Below are 27,554 nucleotides of genomic sequence, written 5' to 3' on the forward strand. Positions count from 1 at the left end.
GGGAGAGGGAGAGGGAGAGGGAGAGGGAGAGAGGGAGAGGGAGAGAGAGGAGAGAGGGAGAGAGAGAGAGAGAGAGAAATATGAGAAGAAAAACTAAGAAAAACTACCCTATGGCTGGGGTGCTGAATTATTTCTGCTTTCATTGCAGTTTAGAGTTCTTATGTTGCACCAGAGAGGGTTAGTAAAGTTGGTGTAAAGTTTAAACGTTCATAATTTGGCTTTTTATCTTAGAAAGAACATCTGTTTCCTCTTCTTTTTAAAAATAATATTTTCATTGACTCTTTGGGAATTTCACCTCATACACCCTGATCACATTCAACTCCCAGTCCTTCCATATCTGCTCCCCCCACTCTTGTGATGTCCCCAACCTCACAAAAAAAGTAAGTCCAACTTGTGTTGTCCATACACCTAGTGGAGCATTGCCAAACTCCCAGTTTTCTGCCCCTAAAGAAAATTGGGAGTTTGGCCATGCTCCATCTACACCCCTGTGATAACTTCTACCCCCAACCCAAAGCTTCCCCAAAAAAGTAACAGGAAAGACATCAAAGAGAACTTTTAATAATTGTGATAGAGATGCTGAGGTGTAGCTCTCCACAATTGATAGTTCCTGCTTCCTTTTCTAAGAGTGATACTTCCTTTTTCTTTAAAGAAATCTTTCAAACTCCAATCACACTAGTCTCTTAATGGATTCTAGTCAGATCCATATATTCTTCTCAGAATGACAGATGACTGAGAACAAGGCTTCCTGTCAGTTGAATGATTTAGTTGCTGATTTGCTGATATGTTTTAAAGCGACTTATTCCTATACTGCTGAGTGTTACATGTCTTTGTATAGGTATTCCTCAATATGTGCATGTTTCTCAGCTAAAATGTTCTGAAATTACTTATCTTTACCTCTTCCTTAACTTTTGAGACATGTGGTATGGAGGACTGAAGTGTCCAGAATCTCCATTGTTTTTGAACACAAGCATGTGCATCTGTGCTACTGATGTGTATTTACAAACATTAGTTTTCTATTCATGATCTAGCTACAAGAGCAGATAGGTAGATAGGTGTCACTCCATATTTAAGGCAAAAGCATGACCTGCCTTCTCATCTATAAAGCAAAAGTAATGAATTATTATTAAAACTTTCTATGATGTGACGACAGTGTACACAGAATAAGTCTAGAAAGAAAATAGAAAAAAAAAACAAGCAAACCTGGAGAGATAGAGAGAGAGAGAGAGAGAGAGAGAGAGAGAGAGAGAGAGAGAGAGAGAGAGAGAGAGAGAGAGACAGATAAAGGAGAAACTCTAATATGAAATCAAGGGTTAAGACTATAGAAATGTTACATGTCCATAGGAAATTATTATTTCTTGTAGAAGAGAGCAGGTTCAAATCAGAACATTTTAGTAGTTAAAAGTTAAAGAGATCAAAGAAAATGGATTTATTGAAAAGAAGATTAGTTATACAAAAGAACCCTGTCTCAAAATCCCTCTCCTATAAAAGGGGATTATTTCACCCATTGTTATGGTTAATTGTTCAGGCATAATATGACTAACAAAAGGTTAAAATAATATCCAACATTTGACATGTAAACTGTTGTTAAGCGTTTTAAATTCCCCTTTAATCAAAGAGGAGATTTAGAGGTCAGCATTTTTCTTTTTTTGAAAAATGTTTTTTTTCTCACAAAATATATCCTGAACTCTGACTCAGTGTCCTAAAGTGTCAGTAGAAAGTGTCAGTAGAAAGAGGGAGGAGAGGAGAGTCCAAAGTATGAAGGGAGCAATGCATTATGTGCACCCAAGACAAGAGGCATTATGGGTCTCTGTATGGGACTAGAGCAAGTGAAGGTGTAATGTGCAGGGTGGACATGGAGTCCTGATTCCTGTGTCCAGCTTGCTCAACCTTGCTGGTCTGTTCCCTGTTCCGCAATGAAAATAATGGTAGTTGCCAGCTCATAAGTTTGAGCATGAAATGAGATGATAGATACATAGGTACATAAATAGAAACACGGGTATATAGATCTTAATAAATAAGAAATGTTAGTTATTGTCATATAAATATCTATAATATAGACACACACACACACCTTGCTGATGAGTCAGCTATATTCTTCTTCCTTCTCATATACCATATGTGAGCTGTTGCTAGGACAAGTATAGTTGTATACTCACAAAAATGGGATGGGGGGGTTGGAGAGGTGGCGAGGTGATTATTAGGGGCACTTGCTGCTCTTGCAGAGGACTGGGTTCAGTTCCCAGGCTGTATATGATGGCTCACAACTACTTATAACTCCAGTTCCAAGGTGCCTTTTTCTGGTTTCCATGGAAATCCATGCTTGTGGTACACACACACACACACACACACACACATATATACACACACACACAATACTCACATATATAATAAAACTAAATAAATCTTCAAGATTAAGAGAGTATTGTGGCTACAAATCGATAAGGAAAGTCTCCGTGCTACCTCCTTCAGGTTCAAGCATCTTAAAGTGAGCTTTCATCTGTATATGTTCATTCATTTGAAGTCATTTTATAGTATAAAAATGAGGCTGCCGATTGAAGCACATCTATGATTAAATCTTAAAATCACATATAGTATATTTAGCATTAAGTAAATGCCAAACTCTGAGTCACAACAGCACTGATTTTTTTCATAATGAATATGTTAATATCCTAATATAATAAAAATGCAAAACTGCATTAGGATTGTACTGTCTGGAAGGAATGAATACGCCCTTTCTTTTACAAGGCATTGACTGAATTGAGTTCATTGAGAAAATAGAGTGAATTCTCAAAAATACTCTGAAAATGAGAAATATTTTAAATTTGTATCAGGTTGTTCAGATTCTGGTCTAACATATAACTTCTTAATTGGTTATATGATTGAGTGACTGAATATGGCTGAGTTTACTCAGCAATACTACTCCTGGGCATATACACAGAAGATGCTGCAACATGTAATATGGATACATGCTCCACTATGTTCATAGCACCCTTCTTTATAATAGCCAAAAGCTGGAAATAACCCAGATGTCCCTCAACAGAGGAATGGATACAAAAAATGAGATACATTTACACAATGGAGTACTACTCAGCTATTAAAAACAATGCATTTATGAAATTATTAGGCAAATGGATGGATTCTGGAAGATATCATCTTGAGTGAGGTAACCCAATCACAAAAGAACACACATGATATGCACTCACTCATAAATGGATATTAGCCCAGAAGCTCAGAATACCCAAGATACAGGTCACAAACCACATGAAACTCAAGAAGAAGGAAGACCAAAGTGTGGATACTTCTGATCCTTCTTAGAAGGGGGAACAAAATATCCATGGAAGGAGTTAAAATGTGTGGAGCAGAGACTGAAGGAATGACCATCCAGAGACTGTCCTGCCTGGGGATTCATCCCACATACAATCACCAAACCCAGACACTGTTGTGGATGCTAACAAGTGCTTGCTGATAGGAGCCTGATATACCTGTCTCCTGAAAGACTCTACCAGTGCCTTACAAATATAGAAGTGGATGTTCACAGCCATTCATTGGACTGAACACAGGGTCACCAATGAAAGAGGTAGAGAAAGTACCCAAGGAACTGAAAAGGTTTGCAGCCCCATAGGAGGACCAATAATATGAACTAACCAGTATCCCCAGAGCTCCGAGGGACTAAACCACCAACCAAGGAGCACACATGGTGGGACTCATGGCTCCAGCTACATGTGTAGCAGAGGATGACCTAGTTGGTCATCAATGGGAGGAGAGGCCCTTGGTCCTGTGAAAGTTCAGTGTAGGGGAGTGCCACGGCCAGGAAGTAGGAGTAGGTGGGTTGGTGAACAGGGAAAGAAATGGGGGAGGGGCCTGGGGGTCAGGAGATAGGATATTTTTGGAGGTGAAACCTGGAAAGGGTTGAAATGTAAATAAAGAAAATATCTAATAAAATGAAAATAAAAAATAAAAGAAATGAAATGAATTAGGAGTAACAAGCAATAACAACAAAAAAATTGGCAACAGTGCTGGTGAGGATTTGGAGAAAGAGGACCATTCCTCCATTGCTGGTGGGATTGTAAGCTGTTACAACCACTCTGGAAATCAGTCTGGTGGTTCCTCAGAAAATTGCAAATAGTTCTACCTGAGGAACTGGTTATACCACTCCTGGGTATATACCTAAAAGATGCTCCAACATATAAAAAGGACTGCTTCACTATGTTCATAGTAGCCTTATTTATAATAACCAGAAGCTGGAAAGAACCCAGATGTCCTTCAACAGGGGAATGGATGCAGATAATGTGGTAATTTACACAATGGAGTACTACTCAGCTATTAAAAACAATGACTTCATGAAATTCACAAGGAAATGGATGCAACTTGAAAATATTATCCTGAGTGAGTTAGCCCAGTCATAAAATAACACACATAGTATATACTCACCAATAAATAAGTGTATATTAGCCAAAAAGAAGCTTGGAATACCCATGATACAACTCACAGACCATATGAAACACAAGAAGAAAGAAGATCACACCAAAGTGTGGATGCTACAGTCCTACTCAGAAGGGGGAAGAAAATAATCTCTGGGAAGTAGAGGAAGAGAAGGACCTGGGAGGGAGAGATATGGGGAGGCAAGTTCAGATATGGGAGGAGATGTAGGAGAAGTACAGAGGGTCAGGAATTTGAAAGGAAGTATATAGCAGTGGGGGTGGCGGGAGTGGGATGGGAGTAGTCACTAGAAAGTCCCAGATGCCAGAAACCCAAGAGGTTCCCAGCACCCAACAGGGAGGACATTAGCTGAATTACCCAACTAAGGGTAGATGGAACCTGTAGAGACCATATCTAGTGGATAGTCAAGGCCCCCACCCACCCACATCAAAAATATTAATCCAGAATTCCTCCTGTCAAAAGGAAATGCAGGCACAAAGAGTGGAGCAGAGACTGAAGGAAAGGCCCTCCAGAGACTTTCCCAAATAGGGATCCATCTCATTTGCAGACACCAAACCCAGACACTATTGCTAATGCCAAGAAGTGCTTACTGACAGAAGCCTAATATAGCTAACCCCTGAGAGGCCCTGTCAGAGTTGTACCAATACAGATGCAGATGTAAGCAGCCAAACATTGAACTGAGCACGGTGACCCCAGTGCATAAGTTAGGACAATGACTGAAGGAGTTGAAGGAATTTGCAACCCCATAGGTAGAACAACAGTATCAACCAATCAGAACCCCAGGGACTAAACCACCAACCAAGAGTACACACAGGGAAGCTGGGGTGGGGGTGGGGTGGGGGTGGGGAAACCCATGGCTCAAGCTGGATATGGAGCAGAGGATTGCCCTATCAGTGATCACTGGGAGGGGAGCTCCTTGGTCTTGTGAAAGCTCTATGACCCATTGTTGGGGAATGCTAGGGCACTGAGGCAGGAGTGGGTGGGCATGTGGGGGAGCACCCTCATAGAGGAAGGGGGAGGGAATGGGGGAGGGTGCTTGTGGAGATGAAACTGGGAAGATGGATAACTTTTGAAATACCAATAATTTATTTTTATTTTTTGAAATAAAAAATTGGCAACAGTAAAAGCTTCCAGAATGCACAATATCTGACAATTAATTTATAATGTGAAATGAATCTGAGGTATTTCTATCAGTATTCACCTACAGAACATCATGTAGCATCACTACAGCCTTGTGTCTGAACATGCTACATGCTTCTTTTGATATGTGAACATCATTGTGCCATGTAACTTCAACAAATGGTGTGGGAAATATGGCAGCTCTGATTGTGGACTATTGTGTGTTGTGAATTGCACACAATACTGTACACTGAAAATTTTCTGATCTTATAAACACATAATTGTTTAATTATGGAAAATAATTTAAACATTTTCTTATTTTTATTCTAAGTGAGAATGTATCAAATCAGTAGGTTTTTTAATTTTATAGTGCTAGAAAACTTGTTTTGAAAAATTATTTCTTGGGTGACTTGAGTTTAATAGTGATAAAAAAGATTATTAAATAGATTTTATTTTGCTTGTGATCAAAACAGAATTCCTAAAAATTTCTGAAATCAATATATTTTGGTCACTTCATATGTTGTATTTATGTGGAATAATATTGTCAGCATTAATGAGTATGAAATCAAAATACTTTTGATTCTGAAACATATCCTACAGTCTCTAATATTCTGACAAGATTTAATTCTTTATGTAGAAATAGGTACAGCCATCTCATTAGAATCCAAATTTGTTTTCATGTTCAATCAACACTCAATTTATATGTATACCAATTTTCTTTTTAAAACCAAATTACTTACTAGTAGTAAATATTTGCTCTTTATACCAGTGACACCTATTTACATATCAGAGTTCATGTAAAAGTTTCTTGTGAAAAATGGGTGGAGAATTGAAAGTTTTTGAGAAATCCTAGTCTAATAGATACTCATAAACTCCCTGTGGAATATTACCAAGACTATGGCTCATTCTGTGATTTTTATGGTGGGCTGATCTAGACAGGTGCAGCTTAGAATAAAGGAAAGAGCAAGGGGTTGAGATAAAAAGCTGAAATCCCTTCAGGATAGTACCAACCACATGTGTTAAAAGTCATATTCTAACAGAACAAGAACTACAGTTTTTCATCAAATTTCAGAATGCTTTGAAGCATTCATGACCTGCAACCCTTCTCTGGGATCAACCTACAAGCAAATGACAGATTTTTAAAAAGCGTATATATATATATACACACACACACACATATATACATATATATATAATATTGTATATATATTATACATATGGATTCCTTAGCTATCAGCTATTTGAAAAATTGTAATGTTATTTTTGTTGGAACACAATCCAAGAATGGAATCATGTCAGGAGAATTTTGTGTGTTTGTTTGAGAAAGCTCACAAGAGTTCTGTGACCTCAATTTGTTCTAAAACATGAAAATTTTCTTGTAATGTGTTTTTGTGCCTCTCCAAGGTCTAGCCAATAGAAATGAGTTTATTTCTGATTATTCATTACAACTGGATATATGCCTCCATGGAAAAACAGACTTTTGCCATGTGTGGCATGTCTACAATATGTGGTTTGTCCTCATGACTATATAGTTTATTCATATGCCTCATTTTAACACTCAGAGTAAAAACTGTCTGATCTCTGAATTAAGTCAGCTACTGCAGGAAACTTTAGTCTATCTCATTTATTGGCACCATTTCCCCAGGACACACTACCCCAGGACGCAGTAAATAATTTTGATAGTTTCTTATCAGTCATATGTCATTGATGATGTTTTTGAGTGATATTTTCTTGACCCACTTTTTCTTTCATAGTCCTAATGATTCTCACTGTGTAGTTAGGTTTATCCATTAATATGTTTGCAATAAATTATGAAATAGAAGGAGACATCTTTGTAATTACATTATGGTATTTTGGTAAAGAATTATACATTATGGTAAAGAATCCTGATGCACCATTCTTCTCAGTGACATGATTTCTCATTCTCCAGTAGCCACACAATGAATATGCTTTCTGTGAATTCCTAAAGAACATGGTAGAAAAGAGTGCACTTGCAAAGCAAGTCAAATTCAAGGGGTGGTTGGTGACAGAATATTGCAGAGGAACCTCAATAATAGCTGTAACTCTTTTATAGAAGCACATGGATCCTATTAGCCTTTTCCTGCTGCAAGGTGAGCTTTGCCATGGCTCTCTGTCTGTTCTGGGATGAGACATGGACAGACTCTCTGTGTTTATTTTCAGACATTTGAGCAGATATGGGCCTTTAGAAATAAAAATGCAAAGTGTTTGGAATTGGCTATCTGGCTCTGTGGCTTGGAAAGGCATTAGATCTGGCAGCAAGAGAGTGGCATAAAAAGAGCCACTAAATACATTTGTTCTTGGCTGACCCTTGCATGTTGTTGAGGATGAGCTGGTCCGTGTTGTGGCTGATGAGAGACCAGAAAGGACCACAAGTGTTTTGTGAGTTGATGCTGATGAAAGAAAATAGCTTGTTTTCTTAAGATGCTAAACTCTACAGAGACCATTCTAGAAATATCTCTATCACTGCCTTCCCTGGGGCCCAGGAAGCCTTGCTCTTGCTCCCAGGGCTTCTGCCAACAATCAGGACAAGTCACAAGATTGGGTTGTTCAGACATAATTAATATTAAATTCATAAGTACAGCCCTTAACTCTTCCTAGATCTTTGAAAATTGTTGCATGCCAATTTTATTGAGGAAGCAATTAAGAAAAGTTTTTCAAGGCTTAAATAGATTTTTACTCTTGATATTTCTATCTGGAACAGCTTGTTTTAATTTCATATCCTGTCTTCAGGACTGCCTGAGATTTGCTGATGGAAGCAATGTCGATATGACCAGGGTTGGTTTTGCTATTGGTGATTTTCATTGATACAGTTCAAGATCCCAAATATCCCCAAATTTTAAAGCTGTGAAATTAGATGTAGCAGTTAATAGTATATGTGTCTATGACATTCACCTTATCAGATATTCACTAGAAACTATGATTTTTCTCTTGAAGTTCAGTTTATAGTAGTGTGTAGCTTGTGGTGTTTTAGAGAAATATCAATTGGGTATGGAAGGAAAGAAAAAAAATGAGAGAGAGATAGACAATGATGGAGATAGATTATCAAGCAGAAAGGACTTTTGATCATCTAGTTCATTGAAAGGTACTTAATGGTTTGTAAAAGAATGACCCCCATAGGCACATATGTTTAAATACTTACTAATCAGGAAGATGCACTATTTGGGAGGGAACAGGAGGTGTGGCCTTGTTAGAGAAAGTGTGTCACTGGTTTTGAGCTTTTAGGTTTTTTTCAAAAGCCCAAGCTAGGCTTAGTGGTTCTTTTTCTTCCTGCAGCCTGCAGATCCAGATCTAGAACTCTCAGCTACCTATCTCTCTACCATCATGTCTACCTGTGTGCTGCCATGCTCCCCACCATGCTGACAGTGGGCTAAACTTTTGAAACTGAAAGCCAGCCACAATTAAAGGCTTTTCATTGTAAGTGTCATTGTGGTTAAGGTGTCTCTTCACTACAATAGAACACCTCCTAAGATAGTAGCTAATACCCTATGCTTGACAATGGAGTTATGTTGTGAATTAGAAGGTTATCGTCCAAAAGATATTGTGGATTCTTCCCATAGTGCCTGCAAATTTGACCTTATTTGGGAATAAGGTCTTTGCAGATGGTCAAATTAAAGTAGAGTCATTAGAGTGAGTTCTAACTCAATAAATATGTGTTCTTATAAAAAAAGAAACCTTTAGATACAGAGAGAGGTTAATATAAATGGAGAATATTATGTAAACATGAAGGCAGAGGTTAGGTGATGTTTTCACAAGTTAAGGGCTGTAAAAGACTGTCCACAAGTCACCAGGAGCTAGGAGAAAGGCCAAGGACAAATTTTGTTTTACAGCCCTTAGGAGGAATCAACCTGGATAGCATCCTGATGTCAGGCTGCCATTATCCAGACCTGTAATGAAATTAATTTCTGCTGCTTAAGCCACCCAATTTGTGGTATGTTGTTATAGCAACCCTAGGGAACAAAATTTCCTAGTGGAATTTTATTTTATATTTTCTAAAAGCACAAATTGTATCCATTCCTCTGTTGAGGGACATCTGGGGTCTTTCCAGCTTCTGGCTATTATAATAAATAAGGCTGCTATGAACATAGTGGAACATGTGTCCTTTTTACAAGTTGGAACATCTTCTGGGTATATACCCAGGAGAGGAATTGCTGGATTTTCTGTTAGTACTATGTCCAGTTTTCTGAAGAACCACCAGACTGATTTCCAGAGTGGTTGTACCAGCTTGCAATCCCACCAACAAAGGAGGAGTGTCCCTGAGTTTTTGATCTTAGCCTTTCTGACTGGTGTGAGGTGGAATCTCAGGGTTGTTTTGATTTGCATTTCCCTGATGATTAGATGTCCCTCAACAGAGGAATGGATACAGAAAATATGGTACATTTACACAATGGAGTACTACTCAGCAATTAAAAACAATGAATTCATGAAAGTCTTAGGCAAATGGATGCATCTGGAAGAGATTATTCTGAGTGAGGTAACCCAATCACAAAAGAACTCACATGATATGTACTTACTGATAAGTGGATATTAGCCCAGAAACTTAGAATATCCAAGTTACAATTTGCAAAACACATGAAACTCAAGAAGAAGGAAGAAGGATACTTTGTTCCTTCTTAAAATGGGGAACAAAATACCCATGCAAGGAGTTACAGAGACAAAGTTCGGAGCTAAGACAGAAGGAAAGACCATCTGGAGACTGCCCCACCCAGGGATCCATCCCATATACAACCACCAAACCCAGACACTATTGGATATGCCAGAAAGATTTTGCTTACAGGACCCTGACATAGATCTCTCTTGTGAGTCTATACCAATGCCTGCCAAATACAGAAGTTGATGCTCACAGTCAGCTATTGGATGGAACACAGTGCCTCTAATGAAGGAGCTAGAGAAAGTACCCAAGGAGCTAAAGGGGTCTGCAACCCTATAGGTGGAACAATATGAACTAACCAGTACCCCCCAGAACTGTGTCTCTAGTTGCATATGTAGCAGAGGATGGCCTAGTTGGCCATCAGTGGAAGGAGAGGCCCTTGGTATTGTGAAGATCATATGCCCCAGTACAGGGGGATGCCAAGGCCAGGAAGCAGGAGTGGGTGGGTTGGGGAGCAGGACAGAGGGGCGGTATAGGGGGCTTTGGGGATAGCATTTGAAATGTAAATGAAGAAAATATCTAATAAAAAAATTCTTTTAAAAATAGCACAAATTGTTCTGGAGTTAAAAATATATAGAAACTAGTTCTAGTCCCGTGGCCCACAAACCTTCCTTGTTCACCAGCCATCTCTCCTGATCAACTTCTATCATTTTCCTATCCTTTCCCCATTCCATAAGGCTAGTTCTATACAGTGGCTGATGTCTGAAAGGTACTATTACTATAACAAAACACTGTGACCAAAGAAACTTGGGGAGGAGAGGCTTAATTCATCTTGTAATTCCACAGCACAGTTAAACATCAAAGGAAGTCAGGACAGGAACTCAAGGACCTAGAAGCAGGAGCTGATGCAGACGCCATAGAGTTCTGCTTAACGGTTTGCTCCCCCATTGCTTGCTCAGGCTGCTTTCCTCTAGAACTCAAGACCACCAGCCCAGGGATGGTCCCACCAACCAGGGAAACAATTGAAGACTGGGACCTCATGACACATAAGAGCTAAGGAATAGCTTAGGAAACATTCAAGTTAAGAAGAATTTCATAGAATGGGAGAGGATCTTTGCCATCTGAACACCTGACCATGGATTACTATCCAGAATATTATAAAGAACTCAAAGAAAACAGTTAAGAGAACAGAATGACCTACCTAAAAAATGGGTTAGGAATCTAAGCAGAGAGTTCTCATAGCAGAAATAAAAATGGCTGAGAAATATCTTGAAAAGTGTTTATCATCCTTTACAACGAAGGGACTGCAAACTCAAATAAATTTGCGATTTTATCTCCTCCTAGGAAGAATTGCTGAGAACAACACAACACTAATATCAAATATTGTGATGTTGTGGGGGAAGCAGATCCCTTAGGAACCGTTGATAAGAGTGCAAGTTGGTGCAGTCACTCTGGAAATCCTCAAGAAACTGGATGTAAATCTGCCATGTGACCAGCTATGTCATTCCTTGTCATATGTCCGAAGAACTTTTTTACTCCATAGGCACTTGCTCAGCCATGTTCATTGCTGCTCTATTCACAATAGCTTGGGGATAAAAAGAACTTAAATGTTCTTTAGCCGAAGAAAGGATAATGAAAATGTGGTACATATTATACAAAATGGGTTCATATTCAGCTGTTAAGAAAAATGAAAAAAATTAGAAGGCAAATGGAAGAATCTAGAAAAAATTATACTAAGCTAGGTATCCTAGAGTCAGAAAGACAAATGGTATATGTTCTGTCTTATCTGTGGTTCCTAGCTCTAAATCCTCAGATGTGAATATACAGTATTGAGTAACCACAAAAACCATTACTGTATAAAGTGACCACAAAGTGTGTGTGTTTGTGTGTGTGTGTGTGGGGGGGTGCTTAAGAGGAGGATAGCAGATTACAGGTGATATGCAGTATGAAGTGGAATCATGGTTGGTATGGTATGAGGAGGAGTGAGAGAAGTCAACACATAAGAAAGAGGGATGGGGCAAATAATACCAATGTTGTTTGATACAGTCATAAGAAAATACATCATTTATATTTACCAAGATTATATATATGCACATGTGTGTATGTGTGTGTATTTTTAATACATGGAAATTATGTCACTTGGACTGATACTGTTCACCATAAGAATCATAAACTAACAAGAACCTCAGTGTCCCAAATGAAACATCCCTTTGAATGTTTGTTTAGGGTAGTCCAAGTGACTCCCTAAACAATATAGATTATCAGTTGGTTGCATAACAGAGGTTGAAGTACAGCTCTTACTGCTGAAGATACTTCACACTTTGGACACCAAACTTATATGATTCACGCTGTGTCTAATATGCAAGCTTCTTTTCTGTAGTCTACCTTCTATTGTGCCAGAAAATAATGTACAAGCTTACAGTGAAGCAAGCAATTAGTAGTCCTACCCAGCTGTAGTATCTATGAGCCACTGCAATGGCCAGCATGGGAAAGTACCCACAAAAGTGCAACAAGTGGCACTTGCATGTTGGTGGCATCTAATGACTGTGTAATTGGAATTAGGGCCCACTCAACAAGAGTAAAATTATACTTAGTTCTAGAAACCTACACAAATTGCCAGGGTTATGGGCCTTAGAAAAGAATCTACTACTGCCACTTTGCTAGACCAGCATTATACATGACTGCATTCTATATATAATTCTTATACACACAGGCGAGCATAGCTGTCACCCTTTATTAGAGAAACATCCTTTTACAGCAAATGGAAACAATCACTGAAAACACAACTAGATAAAATGCAGAGATTAAAAAACTGTGAGCATTCCAGTCCCCCTGGAGAGATCTACATCATATCTCCTGCATCTATGTCCCAGCGAACACCAGAGGAGAGGAAGCAGAATGATTAAGAGCCAGAATACAAGGATGTCAGCTGTGAAACATCTTTCCTAGAAGTGGAATCTGTAAGTCTGGAACAATGGCATTATCAGTGGTCATTCTAGCATGGAAGGGGCAAATTTCCATCCATAGGCAAAGAACTGCAGGCATCTAGTGACTGCTGGGAGAAGGAGAGTTAGCCTCTCCCAGGGATGAGCCCACTTACTCGTTATCCAGCAGAAAGTGATCAGCTCTGAAACCACATACTCACAAACATCAAAAATGGGCTAAGCAGGTTGTAGTCATATATCTGCACACACTTATACGTATATATGCACGTAACAATATTAATCAAGCATAATAGGCTATCAGTTTGAAAATGAGAGTCATGGGAGTAGCTGAGGAAAGAGAAGCAGTAAAGTGATGTAAAGAGAATTTAAAAAGCAATTTAAAAGCAAAAGAAAATCCAAAAGTGCTCAAAATGTAGAGACTGAGACTGTAGGCTTGTTATGTATTTCCAGTACCAGCTAAATCAAATGTAGCCCATATTTACAATCCCACAACTTGGTAAGTAGGGGCAGAAGGATCAGGATTTCATGGTGTTCCTAACTATACTGTGAGATCCTGGACAGCCTGGACTACTAAGACGATGTCTCACAAAAACTTAAAAATTATATAATATAGTACAATGTATAAATACACAAGTGTATAAGTGCATCATTACTTAATATGTATATGAAAATTATTGGAATAGGGAAACATAGGTCAGATCTAGTTATATGTGTGCTTTTAATACGTGATTGATTGTTCTATTGAAATGAACCAGACCTCAACTTTCAAAAATCTTGCCAAGGCAAAGTGAAATTCATAATTTTTGAAATAGGTAGCAAGCTGGTATTGTGACTGGTGCTAAAATACAGAATTTAATTGCTACCCAACCACAAAATTATGCAGCAGTCCAACACAATTATAGTCAGATAAGTAGGAGAGGCCTGTAATATTCAAATTGGCTACAAACCCTCCAAAATAGGGGCTTTTTTTGTGATTCTTACCAGTGTGTGTCCTCAGGACTCTTTGTTTGGTGTAAATTGTGGCTCCCTGTGATAATGCTACCAGCCTGGGGCCAATGGGAGGGCATTGATTTTGGATAATAACTTTATGCAACATCTGGTGCTAGTTGCACATTCAAGTATCATTACTTCTCTTCTTGGAGGACAGCATGGGCCCTTCTGTGAATTCTTTTCATTAAATTCTCCACAGGAGGCCAACACTGTCTCATCAAGAATACATGTATCCAGCCGATGATTGCTCAGACCGAGGGGTAGAGACAGGTACAGTTTTGTTTAAAAGCTCCAATAGCTTTTAGTTCTGGGCTTTCTGTTTGAAACAACACATTTTGCTTTGCTTGCTTTTGTACAGCTGAGTGTGTCGCTTGTTGAGATTAGCTGTCAGAATGATGCTGAAATCTTGCCTACTGATGACTTCTAGTGATGCAGGACTGTCTTAGTTAGGGATTCTATTTCTGTAATGAAACACCGTGACCAAAATCAAGTTGGGGAGGAAGTAGTCTATTTGGCTTACACTTTCATATCCTCATAGTCCATCATTGAAGGAAGCCAGGGCAGAAATTCAAACAGGGAGAGGACATGGAGACAGAAGCTGATGCAGAGGACACAGAGGAGTACTGCTTACTGACTTGCTCCTAATGGCTTTCTCAGCCTGCTTTCTTATAGAAGCCAATATCACCAGCCCAGTGGAGGTCCCATGCACAATGGACTGAGCCCTCAGTAATTATGAAAATGCCCCAGAGGCTTGCCTATAGCTCAAACTTATGGGAACATTTTCTCAATTGAGGTTCTCTTCTTGTAACTATAGCTTGTGTCAAGTTGATATGAAAATATCCAGTACAAAGGCAAAAGATAAACCCTCAAGAATCCTAAAGCTGTGTGGTACCACATAACACCCAGGAGTGGATATTTCTGTGATGTTCACAATCATTACTAGACCTAAAACTTGCATCAGCATTGACTAGATGTTGTGCTTGTTTGCTGTATTAGGTTCATGGTAGTGCAATCCAGGTCAAGATGTTACTTGTTCTGGATGTGTATGATCTTGAATCTTTCAGTAGGTGGATAAGATAAGCTGTTAAATAATGGTCAGTCTCTTTTTTAAAAAATGAGTTCTTTTATATGTGTGATTGTTTGCCTGAATATACCACTTGTATGCAGTGCCCTCATAGGCTAGAAGGCATCATAACTTCCAGAACTGGATTGACAGTCAGTTTGGAACCACCATGTGGATGCTGAGCACTGAGCCTGAGTCTTCTGGAAGAGCAACCAGTGCTCTTAACCACCAAGCTCTTTTCTCCAGCGCCATATTGTCAGTGTCTTATTGTGCCTAGAAAATTCCAATAGAATGAAGTTTTCAACCTGCTTCCATGTTCCATGGTAGTCCTTGTGGCAGACTCTATCATATCAAATACCACATATTCCTTATGACCCTAAAGTCCTGGACATTTTTATATACTCAGCTGTGTGGAAAGTTGTGATCAATCCATAGACCAGTTCGTCATGCCATGCGTGGAAAGGTGATTTGCCTTAACTAGCTTTAGCTTTTAGCACTAAGAACCATGCCTTTCTTTCTTCTCTGAAATCAGACCAGCCTGCTGGTCCAGTTCTACCAAGCTGTTTCCCCACAGAGGAAAGCTGCTGTTAGTGGATGTACCTAGACTCATGTATCTGGTACTCATGTATATGGATTAGAGGTGCTGACTTTTGAGTGTAAATTATGTGCAAGACAAAGAACATAACTTATACAACTGTTTCCAGTCACTACTTGCAACCTAATTCAGACATTAGGGTTCAGGCCATGACACACTGGAAGAGAGGAAATCTTCTTTTGGCACCATGTCCCAGACTACTGACCTTATATATACAGGCAAGAAAATGTGAGCAAGTATTACTCTGACTATTCAAATATCACCAGGGGCTTAGAAATACCATGTTTAACAGAAAAAATATCAGAACAAGCTCTTTGCAGTGAATTAATCTCTCTTCACATCGTTAGGTAGGGACAGTCTCATACAATGGCTTTGGGACTTGTTTTTTTCATGACCCATTATTGTAAGTTATTTGTGTGTTTAAAATAGAAACAAAGGAGGGAAGGCAAGCTAGCACTGGTGGGTTCTGAAACTTTGTGTACACAATGTCATTAATCTTCTCAACAGACCCAAGGGGTGAATGGCATACTTTCCTATTACAGGAGAGAAAGGTAAAGTTTGTTTTGTGGACTTTGTCCAAGGTCACAAGGAAGGGCAGGAATGAAATTCTATTAGGTTTGCCCACATGCTCTTCTCACTCCTATGATACCTAGCATACTGCATGCCTTGCTGAAAAGAAACCACTCCTGCCATAGCACATATTTTGCCTTTATGCTGTTTTTGTGTGTACATATATGTTTGTGTGTTTAAATGTGCCTATAGGTATACTAGGGTGTGTGGGTATATGTGAATTTATGTGTGTGTGTGTGTCTAGAACAAAGGTCAAACACTGAAACAGAATGATCTAATATCTTCCTTGATTGCTCTCAACAGTAGTTTTTGAGACAAGGTCTTTCACTGAACTGAGAGCTTCCTGATTCAGCTCGATTGGCTGACAAGCAAGCTCATGGATCTGCTTGTCTGCACCTCCCCAGTGCTGGATGTGTAAGCACTTGCTATTATACTCTGCTTTCTTCTCACTTTAGGCTCTCATGTTTGAGTGGCTTGTGTGTTAGGCATTTTACTGGCTGAGTGACCTCTCAGTGCCCATCCCCCAACATTCTCAAATAGCATATCATTATTTTTTCTGGTTCCTACTTCATAGTCAACTATTGAGAACAAGCAAAAGAAACTTATTTTAAGTACTACTATTTCATTTTCAGACTCCATTTAATCATAGGGAGAAACTAAGCTCAATGTCTCAGGCCTGGCGATGTTGGGGACTGTCCTATAGCTGAATAGCTTCTGTTGTGAACAGTTGTTCAGTCTTAACATCTCAAGGACATTTTTTTTTTTTTTGGTTTTTTGAGACAGGGTTTCTCTGTATAGCCCTGGATGTCCTGGAACTCACTCCGTAGACCAGGCTGGCCTTGAACTCAGAAATCCACCTGCCTCTGCCTCCCGAGTGCTGGGACTAAAGGCGTGCGCCACCACGCCCGGCTCAAGGACAACTTTTAAGGAGACAGTTCAGTTGTTTGAGCCCAGTCATCTAAAGAACAATGTTTCCATCTTGATGGTAGGGTCAAAGAAGTTTATACTTCCAGTCCTAGGAATGAACACATATCCCACTTCTCTTAATGTTTTCTTAACTGCCTGTTAACTAATAAAGAATATAGAAATTGCTGTTATCTAAAGCAAGATGTATAAGTTATAAAACATAACTAATTGTCTGTTATGCCCCAATTAACTACACATAGTTGACCTGATCTTTTGTTCTTGTATCATTCTGAGCTCTGGACCTAATTCCGGAGAACAAATGAAGGACCTTGAATCCAGGTGTGCTGAATATGGACCTGTCACCAATGGGTACTCCCTGGCTTAACCCATATCAAAATAAGATTGGATAATAGTGCAGCTCCTCCTCCAGTTGCTTTGTGTTCCTATCCTTTAAAAACATTGTATGATTTCTCTTCCAGGACATGGCTCAGATCTGGAACTGGACTCCTCCATGAGCACTCAGAAAATAAAGCTTTCATTTTTAAGCTTCCATATCTGAAGTGAGTTTTTCTCGGCTTCCACCCCAACCACAACAAATGTTACAACAGAGTGATAAAGTACTTTTTGACCCAACTTATCCACTTATCTATGCTTAAAGGCTGACAGTGGTAATAATTCTGACATTTCTGAAGTCACTTCTCCTCCTTCCAACAATGATACACAGTCCAGCTCCACATTTCAAAGTGAAAAAGCAAAATGGCAAGAAATCCCAAAGGCAAAAGTGATTCTTTCAGACAGAGCACCAAGGGAGCAGAGCTATTAAAATTCCCTTCTCCCTGCCTTTCTATTTACCAGCCTGTGTCCTCTTTATGCTATTGACATCAGCACCATCACAAACAAATATATCCCAGCACTGCATATGACACAGACACTGAAGCTATAGCTGTGGCTCTACCTACAGGAGATGGCAGATCATCTATTCCATACTGCAAATGGAGTAGATAGGAAAACGCCTCCCTAGGATTTGTGTATGAAGCAAGGACAAGCAGATGAAGGTTCTCTATTATGAAAACAACTGAAGCTTTTGCATACTTAATTGATTTGGGGTAAGTGAGACTATCTCTCTTTTCATTTGAAGGAAAATTATAGCATAAAGTAACTGGGAAAAGAAAACATTACTTAACAAGGAACTGAGCTAGGCTAGTTTATAACCTAGCACATATAAGGCTCTGCAATTAAACTAGAGCTCAAAACAGAGTGAACAGAAGTTCCTCCCAGCAGAGTGAAAGGTAGCAAGGCAAGTATACATTCTTTATGTATTTGTCTTTATCACAGCTCATGTTGAAGCATAGCAAAGCTAGACACAGGTATTAAAACATAGCATGATGCTGGCTTTAAACATAAACCATCTTATCATTTATAAAAACAGGAAAGCTCAAGCACTGGTTGCACTTCTGTTTGATAAATCTTGCCCTTGCCATCAAGTCATTGATTTCTAAGAACATTTATTCCTCAGATCTCTTCTACTCTATGCTTCTCTGTTACACATTCATCTCTTCTGGGTGGAAAGTGCATGGCTTTCCCCTCTGCCCTTCACATGCCACGACTGTGCTTTTGATCTTTGTTCTTCAATCTTCCCTGGTAGCTGCAAGATCATGGATGGACTTTTAAAAACTCAAGTTCTGAGGAGGACGTTTCTGCCTTGCGGGTAACTGTCAAATCTGTGAAATTTGACATTCTGAATCTATCCTCTATTTTCTCATGTGATTGAAGGCCCCAACGTGGAGCTAAGAATTAAAAAACTCAGGAACATTTTATTGAATAATAAAATAAAATACAGAAATAAGTGCTAATGATATACTCAGAAAAAATATATATTTACTCTGGCAACATAAAGATCTGAACTAAATCTGTCTCGTCCATTTCTTTCATAACACATTATCCAATCCTTGCTTATAATGCCAGTCTACTTCTGTTCCCATCCTGTCTGCCAAGATATCGACTTAGTCAGAAGTCAAAGTCTTACTTTGAATGTCTAACACTTCATTTTTCTCTGATTTTATTTCACATCAACTGGCATAACTGGGATAAGACACAGTTAATGATAGAAATGCTACATCAGTCACTTACATATTTTCCACCCGGATCTGATCCAATTTTCTTTCTTCATATTGGGTATTGTATCTACTCCCACCTGGGCCACTATTTCTACTGTATAGACTTCTTTCAGCTCCAGGAGACAGTGGGAATAAGAGTATTAAAGAAGCTCTGGGATCCGATTTTGTTTTTTTGGGTTTTTTTTGTCAAAGTTCTCATTTGGGAAAGCAAAAAGAAGGTGTAAAAGCAGGGAATTATATTTATATAAAGCAAGAGGTAAATTCTGTTAGATCCAATATTGCTTTATTTGTTGGTTAATGAGAGAGTCCATAGCTCTGTATGAAGTAGATATGTAAAACATATGACTAACATCAGACCAAGAAAACTGAACATACGTAGGCATGTTAAAAACAACCTCAACTTGAACATTTGTCTTCGTCTTAACATTAAAGGGTCCAGGACATGGTGAATTATCTTTAATTTCTACTTTTATCCAAATATGATATTGGCCTAGAAATGGGTTTCTTATGACTTATGATTATACATAATATAATTAGTAGGAAAATTTTGTTTGAACTTCTTTTAAAATGTGGAACATGAAGGCAGGTCACCCTGAAGGGCAGAGACACTGGATGAATCTTCTCAAAAGTGTTTCCTTTCTGATGAGTGGTGCTATGACTCAGGAAGTGTGAGCCATTGCCAAGGCTCAGGGCTTCTGTCCTGTCATAATCCTGGTAGTGATCACCACCCACAAGACAGAGAATGGGGTGACCATTGGGTACAATCACCAAAATGAGACCAGCAACTTTGACAGAAAATTCTTTCTCATTTTTGTCTTTTGTTCTAAGGTTCTTTCTTTTTTTCTTTTTCTTTTTTTTTTTTTTTTTTACTAGACTTCAGTGAAATCACATTCAATTCTAATTCATCCTCAGTTGTGTTTATTACTACTAATATAGTGCAGGTAAGGTGTTATCACTATGACCCAGCTATGAATTAAGTAAAAGAATTAAATTAAATAAAACATCTTGTGATTGCAGTGGAGTTAAAACAAAACCTTTGAATTCAGTAAGAAAGCAAAAACAAACAAAAAAACCATTTTTTAAAAACTTGACTTTGCATTTTGCTGTAAGAACTAACATAAGATTGAAGTAGCAATGATAGCAGTTTATTTGACATTTTATGACAGGAATATCCAATCCTCGTCTTCAGAGACAGAGAGTGTTTTTTCAGTGGACATGGGCACAGATGGCTAATGAGGAGTTGCTTTTCTTTGCAGATGCTCTCATTTTCTACTCAGTAAAATGTTTAATGACCTGGAGACTTCCTCGACTATGCTGTCCATAAATCACAGGATCACCATGTTTAACAGTCAAGGTAGAAATGCAAACAAATGGGGATGCACAAAAATCTTTATGGCCAAAGAGGTCCTCTTCTCTCAGACAGACAGATCTATGTATTTGGGGCCTTTCGGGTTATGGTTCATATCATGTCCTGGCTGATCTTGCTACTATGGTACTTATTTGGCATGCAAATACTCTTTCATCAATAAAGCTGTCAAGACACTTAGGCACAGGGGAAATTTTTGTGAATAGGACACTAAAATCATTCTATAACAGTGGATCTGTGCCTGTACAGTCTAGGTCCCTATCATTAATAAGCCACTCTTCCAGCTTTCCCACTCCAGTGGTGCGATTTCTTTTGCGCAGCCAAGAGATGTTATAAATTGGTATAAATATCAGCAAAGAAGAGGATCAAGCCATGCTACAGTGCAGCGTATGCTTGGCAGGATTTTGTACAGCTGCTGCAGAGCTTTCACCTTCTAGGCAAGAAAACCAAGACACATGAAAAAGCAGTCTGCTTAAAGTTATTGTAGCAAGTCATCAAAACTTAGTCACCTGATGAAACCTATGGTTGCAGGACCTCGCGAAATCAGTCTTATATCAACCGGGAACATTATATATATGTCTGAGTATATATGGGAGGCATGAAGAAGACCACTTTAATCTCAAAATCTCTGGCAAAAACATAGAAGCACATAGCAAGCATACATGCTACTGTCCCCCACTACTGTGTTGATGGACTACTGTCCATAATGGCTGATGTGATAGCTCAGTTTCAAATGCTCTCAGTGATGTCTCCAGTACGAACCTTTATAACTTTGCACCTTTCCTTTTGATAGGCTGAGCTAATAATGTAAACAATTCTTGATTGGTGTATAGCCATTGTCCATGGTGCTAGGTTTCAAAAACAGAGTTTCTTTCAAGAATATCATATGTTTGATCATGTTTGCTGCCTCTCCCCATCCCTCTCTCTGACATCTCTCCTGATATTTTCCTTGATTCTTTTTCACAGCTTATACTTTTGGGTCATACGTACACTTAAATAGGTTTATGTTCTATAAAATATATAGGGATCACATGATATAAAATGTGGTATTTGTCATTATGAGGTTGGCTTATTTTGCTTAATATGATGATTTCAGTTACAAGAATTTTTTAGCAAATGGCTGTGTCATCCTCTTTATGGCACAAATTTTAACATAGCAATAGGAGCTGAAAATACTACTAATATAATGAGAGGGAAGGAGCCCAGGAGTGTCTGCCTTGTTTAGAACTAGGGCATTTACTTGTAGGATGGTTTGCATCCTAGAGGGTCAGTAAGCACTGGGACAGCAAAGAGGCATCTGATCTTCCCAGGCAGCCATCTCTTCTTTAACTCTCCATGGAAATATTCGTATGCACACAAAATTGAGTGAAGATTTCTTTCTTCTTTCGTGATTTGTCTTATTTCCTTGATTATTCTCCATCACTTTTAAGATTTAAATAATTCAACTGCCCCTCAAAGGTAGACTCATATTGAGAAACTAAATTTTTCAAAAGTTCTTAAGAAGCCTGATGGATATAACTATGTAAATGACATATGCATTGTATTCCCTTTATGTAGTTAGCAATGGGAATATACCTCTCTGGGAATCTCTGCTTTTTATGATAAGCCATCACTGAAGGATGGTGCAGGACCCAGCAGGGATGGGATTAGTTGAAATGCCCAAGAAAGGGGAGGGAGAACCTGTAGAGACCATAGCCAGAGGTTATGCAAAGCCCCCAGTTGGGGGATGGGGATACCCACTCATCTACAAATTTTTTCCCAGAATTGTTCCTAACTAAAAGAAATACAGGGACAAAGTATGGAGCACAGACTGAAGGAAAGGCCATCCAGAGACTGTCCCACCTGGGGATCTATCTCATATACAGACACCAAGCTGAGACACTATTGCAGATGCCAAGAAATGCTTGCTGACAGGAGCCTGGTATAACTGTCTCCTGAGAGGCACTTCCAGAGCGTGACAAACACAGATACAGATGCTCTCAGACAACCAGTGGACTGAACATAGGCACCCCAATGGAAGAATTAGGCCAAGGACTGAAGAAGCTGAAGGGGTTTGCAACCCCATAGGAAGAACATCTTGTGATCAACCAACCAGACACCCCCTGACCCTGAGCTCACAGGGACTAAATCACCAACCAAAGAGTACACATGGAGGAACCCATCGCTCCAGCTGCTTATGTAGCAGAGGATTTCCTAATCTGGCCTCAATGGAAGGGGAGGCCCTTGGTCTTGTGAAGGTTCAATGCCCCAGTGTAGGGGAATGCCAGGGCAGTGAGGTGAGAGTGAGTGGATAGATGGGTGGTGAGCACCCTTATAGAAGCAGGGGGAGAGGAGGTGGGGTAGGGGGTTTGCAGAAGGGAAATCAGGAAAGGGGGTAACATTTGAAATATAAATAAATGAAATATCCAATAGAAAGGCCATTCACTAAAATATTATTGTATGTTCATTAAGATCAAGGCTACGGGAAGATGTATTTATATATGAATATGTGATTGTGAAAGCTACATTCACAACATCCTCAACCTAGGTTTTTCTCTAGACAGGAAATATTTAAATTAATCTGTGATTTGTTAGTTTGTAGTCCTTTTCTTAGTTTACACATATGACTAATACAAGATCATGATCATCTCTAATATATGTATATATTTATTTATAATTTTAAGAAGCACCACCATTTAAATGGCGCCACTATTTAAGATGTGGATATATTATTTTTCTTTAATTTATAAAGGATATTTTCCAACATTGAAATTTATTTGACAAAGAAATGCACAAATATTCTTCCCATATTTGACTATGTGTTATTATAAATGTATATATGAAAACTATGAGCACTGAAATCAAAATAGCCTATCTGACTTTATGTATTTAATTTGACCAATAAAAGAGCACTGAGATTATGTAAAAATAACAAAGGTGGCACTGCTAAAAGAGAAAGATATACTTTCTAAGCTACTAGAAAAAGGAGAGAATAAGATTGAAATGATATGATATAGAACAGCATCACTACAAGATCAATCTGGGTATGGTAGGAATGTGGCAGTGCCTATGTTAGCAGGGAATAAAAGAATAGCAAATATATCTACATTGTGTGCTGTTTAGACGTGGAGTCAAATTACAATAATCCTTATTATTGGAGAAGAGTCCATTGTCTATTAAAAATTCTTCCCTCTTTGTGCAAAGTTATCCAAGTTAATAAAAATCATTTTCCAGTATTAAAATTCCAAACAATCCTGGTAATTCCCAGAGTAATAATATCCTTTTCAGGTTCTTCATGAAGGACTTTATACATGTCCACAGTTTTCTTGGATAATTAGAAACTGGGTTTTCAAATGCTAACAAGTTTTCCTTTGTTCATGATCTCTGGCTACTGCATTCACATTAAAATACACAAGCAAGGCTGTTTCTAGCTTTGATACCTAATAATGGCCCCTTACATATGCAAAGTACATCAACATACATGGTCAGCCACTCCTTGCCAGCCAATGCTTTCATCTCTGTCATAAGGTTGAAATTTCTCCAGGTTGAGTCTACACAGATACTTGGAGGCCATATAACACTTACAGATCAACTATGACAATTAATGGATAACTTTCAAATTATCCTATCTATACAATTTTAATTTGTTGTTTCTTTCATTACTAAAGGTCTACTAAATCAGCAAGTTGCTAAGTGTCATAGCTGTCTTTCTCATGGAACACTTTGAATAATTTGTCAGTGTGTCATGTGTGTGTGTTGTGAAAATTATTTAACTATTTCTACCCTATGCTCTTCTGAGAAGATTGTAGAAAGTCAATAAAATTATCCTCATCTGATCATCAGTGCTAGGATGTACCCTGCACACAATAGACACTGAAAACCACAAATTGAACAACTAAACAAATTTCCACTAAGTTTGAGCATGTCCAGAAACCAAACCCAGGCATTAAATAGCTTCCATGACTACATTTCTGTAGGGACAGTGGCATGTAGGATTGTGATTAGGTAAGACAAATAGTCTTTGTATATTCATATTATTTAAGTATGAGGGACAATGTAAATTGTCTTAGAGTCATTTATTTTATGTTGATCTCCAATCATTCTGGGTTTTGAAAACTTGTGTGAAGTCATGGAAAGCAAAGAGAGTTACGTAATGCAAACCAAAATGTCACTGTCTGAATAGCAACACATTCTGGTACTATGACATAGGCCATGGATGTTATATTCATTTGCAAAATAAAATCTCTTTAAGATAAGATTAAAGTTTTACTGGAATCCTAAAGCATCCCCCCAAAAAAATTCAATAATTTGACTGACAGCAGTTGTAGGATTATCTCCTTTTGTCTTTGCACCGCTGAATATCCACTTACTAATTATCAGTTGTGACTATTATTAAATCATTTATTACTGATTTGAAAGGATTATAAAGTAATGTTTAAATGGAGAGTGTTACTTTTGTAAGCTCATGACAAAGCATAGAATCAATTGAGTGTAAGCATTTGAAATAAGCTTACTGTTATGAAGTATGTGAAAAAAAGATAGCATTCATTAAAAATAAATACCAGTTCATTATCCACAATGTCATTTACAAGATCCAAATACTGTGACGATCTTGCTAGTGGTTTCATAGGAAACAAATAGTAGAGTCTTAAAGGAATTTAACCAGAAAAACAAACAAACAACCAAACTGTTTTTAATTTTTACCAAAAGTGGACTTATCATTGATGACACTTACCAATTTTAGTAATGAACATGTCCATCAAATTTTCATTCTATAGGCAAGCTAGGTTAAAGTTTATTAAAAGGTTAAGGTGTTACTTTTCATACTAAAGCTAATATTAACTTTACGAACATTCTAATGGCTAAGTTAGTTCCTGTATTGACTTCCAGTTCTGAGTTGTAGAAATCTTGATGCTATTTTATATTAGGGTTGTATTTAATATGGAAATAACTTCATTTCCATAGACCTTGAGGTCAAGTCAGAGAAATAGAAAGAGAGAGGGAGAGGGAGATGGTGGATTTTGATGGTGAATTTGCTTAGATTAGTAAATACCTATGAGGTTAGCAAAGTATACCTCTGGGAAAGTCTGGCAAGGCATTTCCAGGGACAGATTTAAAGCTTTCTAACCTTTTCAATAGAGTAGTCTTTAAATGACTCGTAATATAATCACATTATTGAGAGGTATGGAATGCAGGAAAACCAAAGCTAGTGGCAAGAGGTCACTGGGAGCATATCCTTGGGTGTGTATGTCCTCATGTTCCATTCCTGTATCCTTCTCTCTGATTCCTGTTTGCCAAAGAAGGATAAGACAGTCTCCAATACTCATGTTTGAAGCCATGATGTCCTTACCCAAATACATGGGCTAAGCAGCCACAGGTAACACTATCTGAAACTTTGAGTTAAAGGTAAACCCTTTTGGTGACATATCTGAAGTATCCTATCATAGCAGTGAGATGGATAACAGGACAGAAGGATTTCAGGAAATTTAAAAAGGTTAAATCCTTGTCTTATATAAAGACCTATACTGCTTGATTACATTTACTTTTACTATTCAATTTTGTCACTAGTACTGTTTCAGCCACCTTTAAATAACTATTATAACTCACGTGGACTGCAAGCGGCTCATCAAATACAGGGGAATACTCTAGACTCATTAATTTCTAAGTGGGAAAGATAACTAAATATGAGTATTAAATTTTACTCGATAGTCACAAAAGATCAGTTAACTAATGAAACTGTATCATATGACTTACTAAAACCACATTTATGTGAAATAAAAGACAAAGGCACTACTTATTTTTGAAGGCATAACTTGAAGATTTCTATGCTCTGAAATGAATCTTAGATTCTTTTTCTTTCTGCATTTTCATGACAACTTTCATCACCTTAAGTTTCAAATATATAGTTACTCTGGAAATCTGTTTTCATCACTTCTCGGCCTTTTGGCTAAGATCAAGTGTAGAAATCTGTTTTCTTTGAAGGATGCTTTTGCTTCTAGTAATTGGAACATGAGAACTATTCCTTGAGTTTCCTTTTGTCTTCCTTAATTTCAAAGTCAATCTGAAGCAATTTGTATCCCCCAATTTGTATCCCCTTGATCTCCTTTTGTTTTCTAATTGCTCTGGCAAGGACTTTGAGCATTATATTGAATAATAGGGAGAAAGTGGGCAGCCTTGTCTAGTTCCTGATTTTAGTGGGACTGCTTCCAGCTTCTCTCCATTTAGTTTGATGTTGGCTACTGTTTTGCTGTATATTGCTTTTATTATGTTTAGGCATGGGCCTTGAATTCCTGATCTTTCCAAGACTTTTATCATGAATGGGTGTTGGATTTGGTAAATGCTTTCTCAGCATATGAGGAGATGATCATGTGGTTTTTGTCTTTGAGTTTCTTTATATAGTAGATTACGTTGATGGATTTCCATATATTAAACCATCCCTGCATCTCTGGAATGAAGCCTACTTGATCATGATGGATGATCATTTTGATGTGTTCTTGGATTCAGTTAGTGAGTATTTTATTGAGTATTTTTGCATCAATATTCATAAGGGAAAATGGTCTGAAGTTCTCTTTCTTTGTTGGTTCTTATGTGGTTTAGGTATGAAAGTAATTGTGGCTTCATAGAATGAATTGGGTAGAGGACTTTCTGTTTCTATTTTGTGGAGTAGTTTGAGGAGAATTGGAATTAGGTCTTCTTTGAAGGTCTGATAGAACTCTGCTGTAAACCCATCTGGTCTTGGGTTTTTTTAGGTTGGGAGAATATTAATGACTGCTTCTATTTCTTTAGGGGAAATGGGACTGTTTAGATCGTTAATCTGATTCTGATTTAACTTTGGTACCTGGTATCTGTCTAGGA

At 38.2% G+C, this 27,554-nt stretch overlaps 1 protein-coding gene and 1 pseudogene across 1 annotated transcript in view; one reads left to right on the top strand and one right to left on the bottom strand.

Moving 5' to 3' along the window:
* Positions 1 to 27,554, bottom strand: part of Nkain3 (sodium/potassium transporting ATPase interacting 3) — a 617,618-nt gene that overhangs the window by 70,248 nt on the left and 519,816 nt on the right. The window lies entirely within an intron of this gene.
* On the top strand, positions 26,627 to 26,770 carry LOC115031055 (annotated as a pseudogene).

This window comes from Mus caroli, chromosome 4 (assembly GCF_900094665.2).
Source record: "Mus caroli chromosome 4, CAROLI_EIJ_v1.1, whole genome shotgun sequence".
NCBI classification, from domain to species: Eukaryota; Metazoa; Chordata; class Mammalia; order Rodentia; family Muridae; genus Mus; species Mus caroli.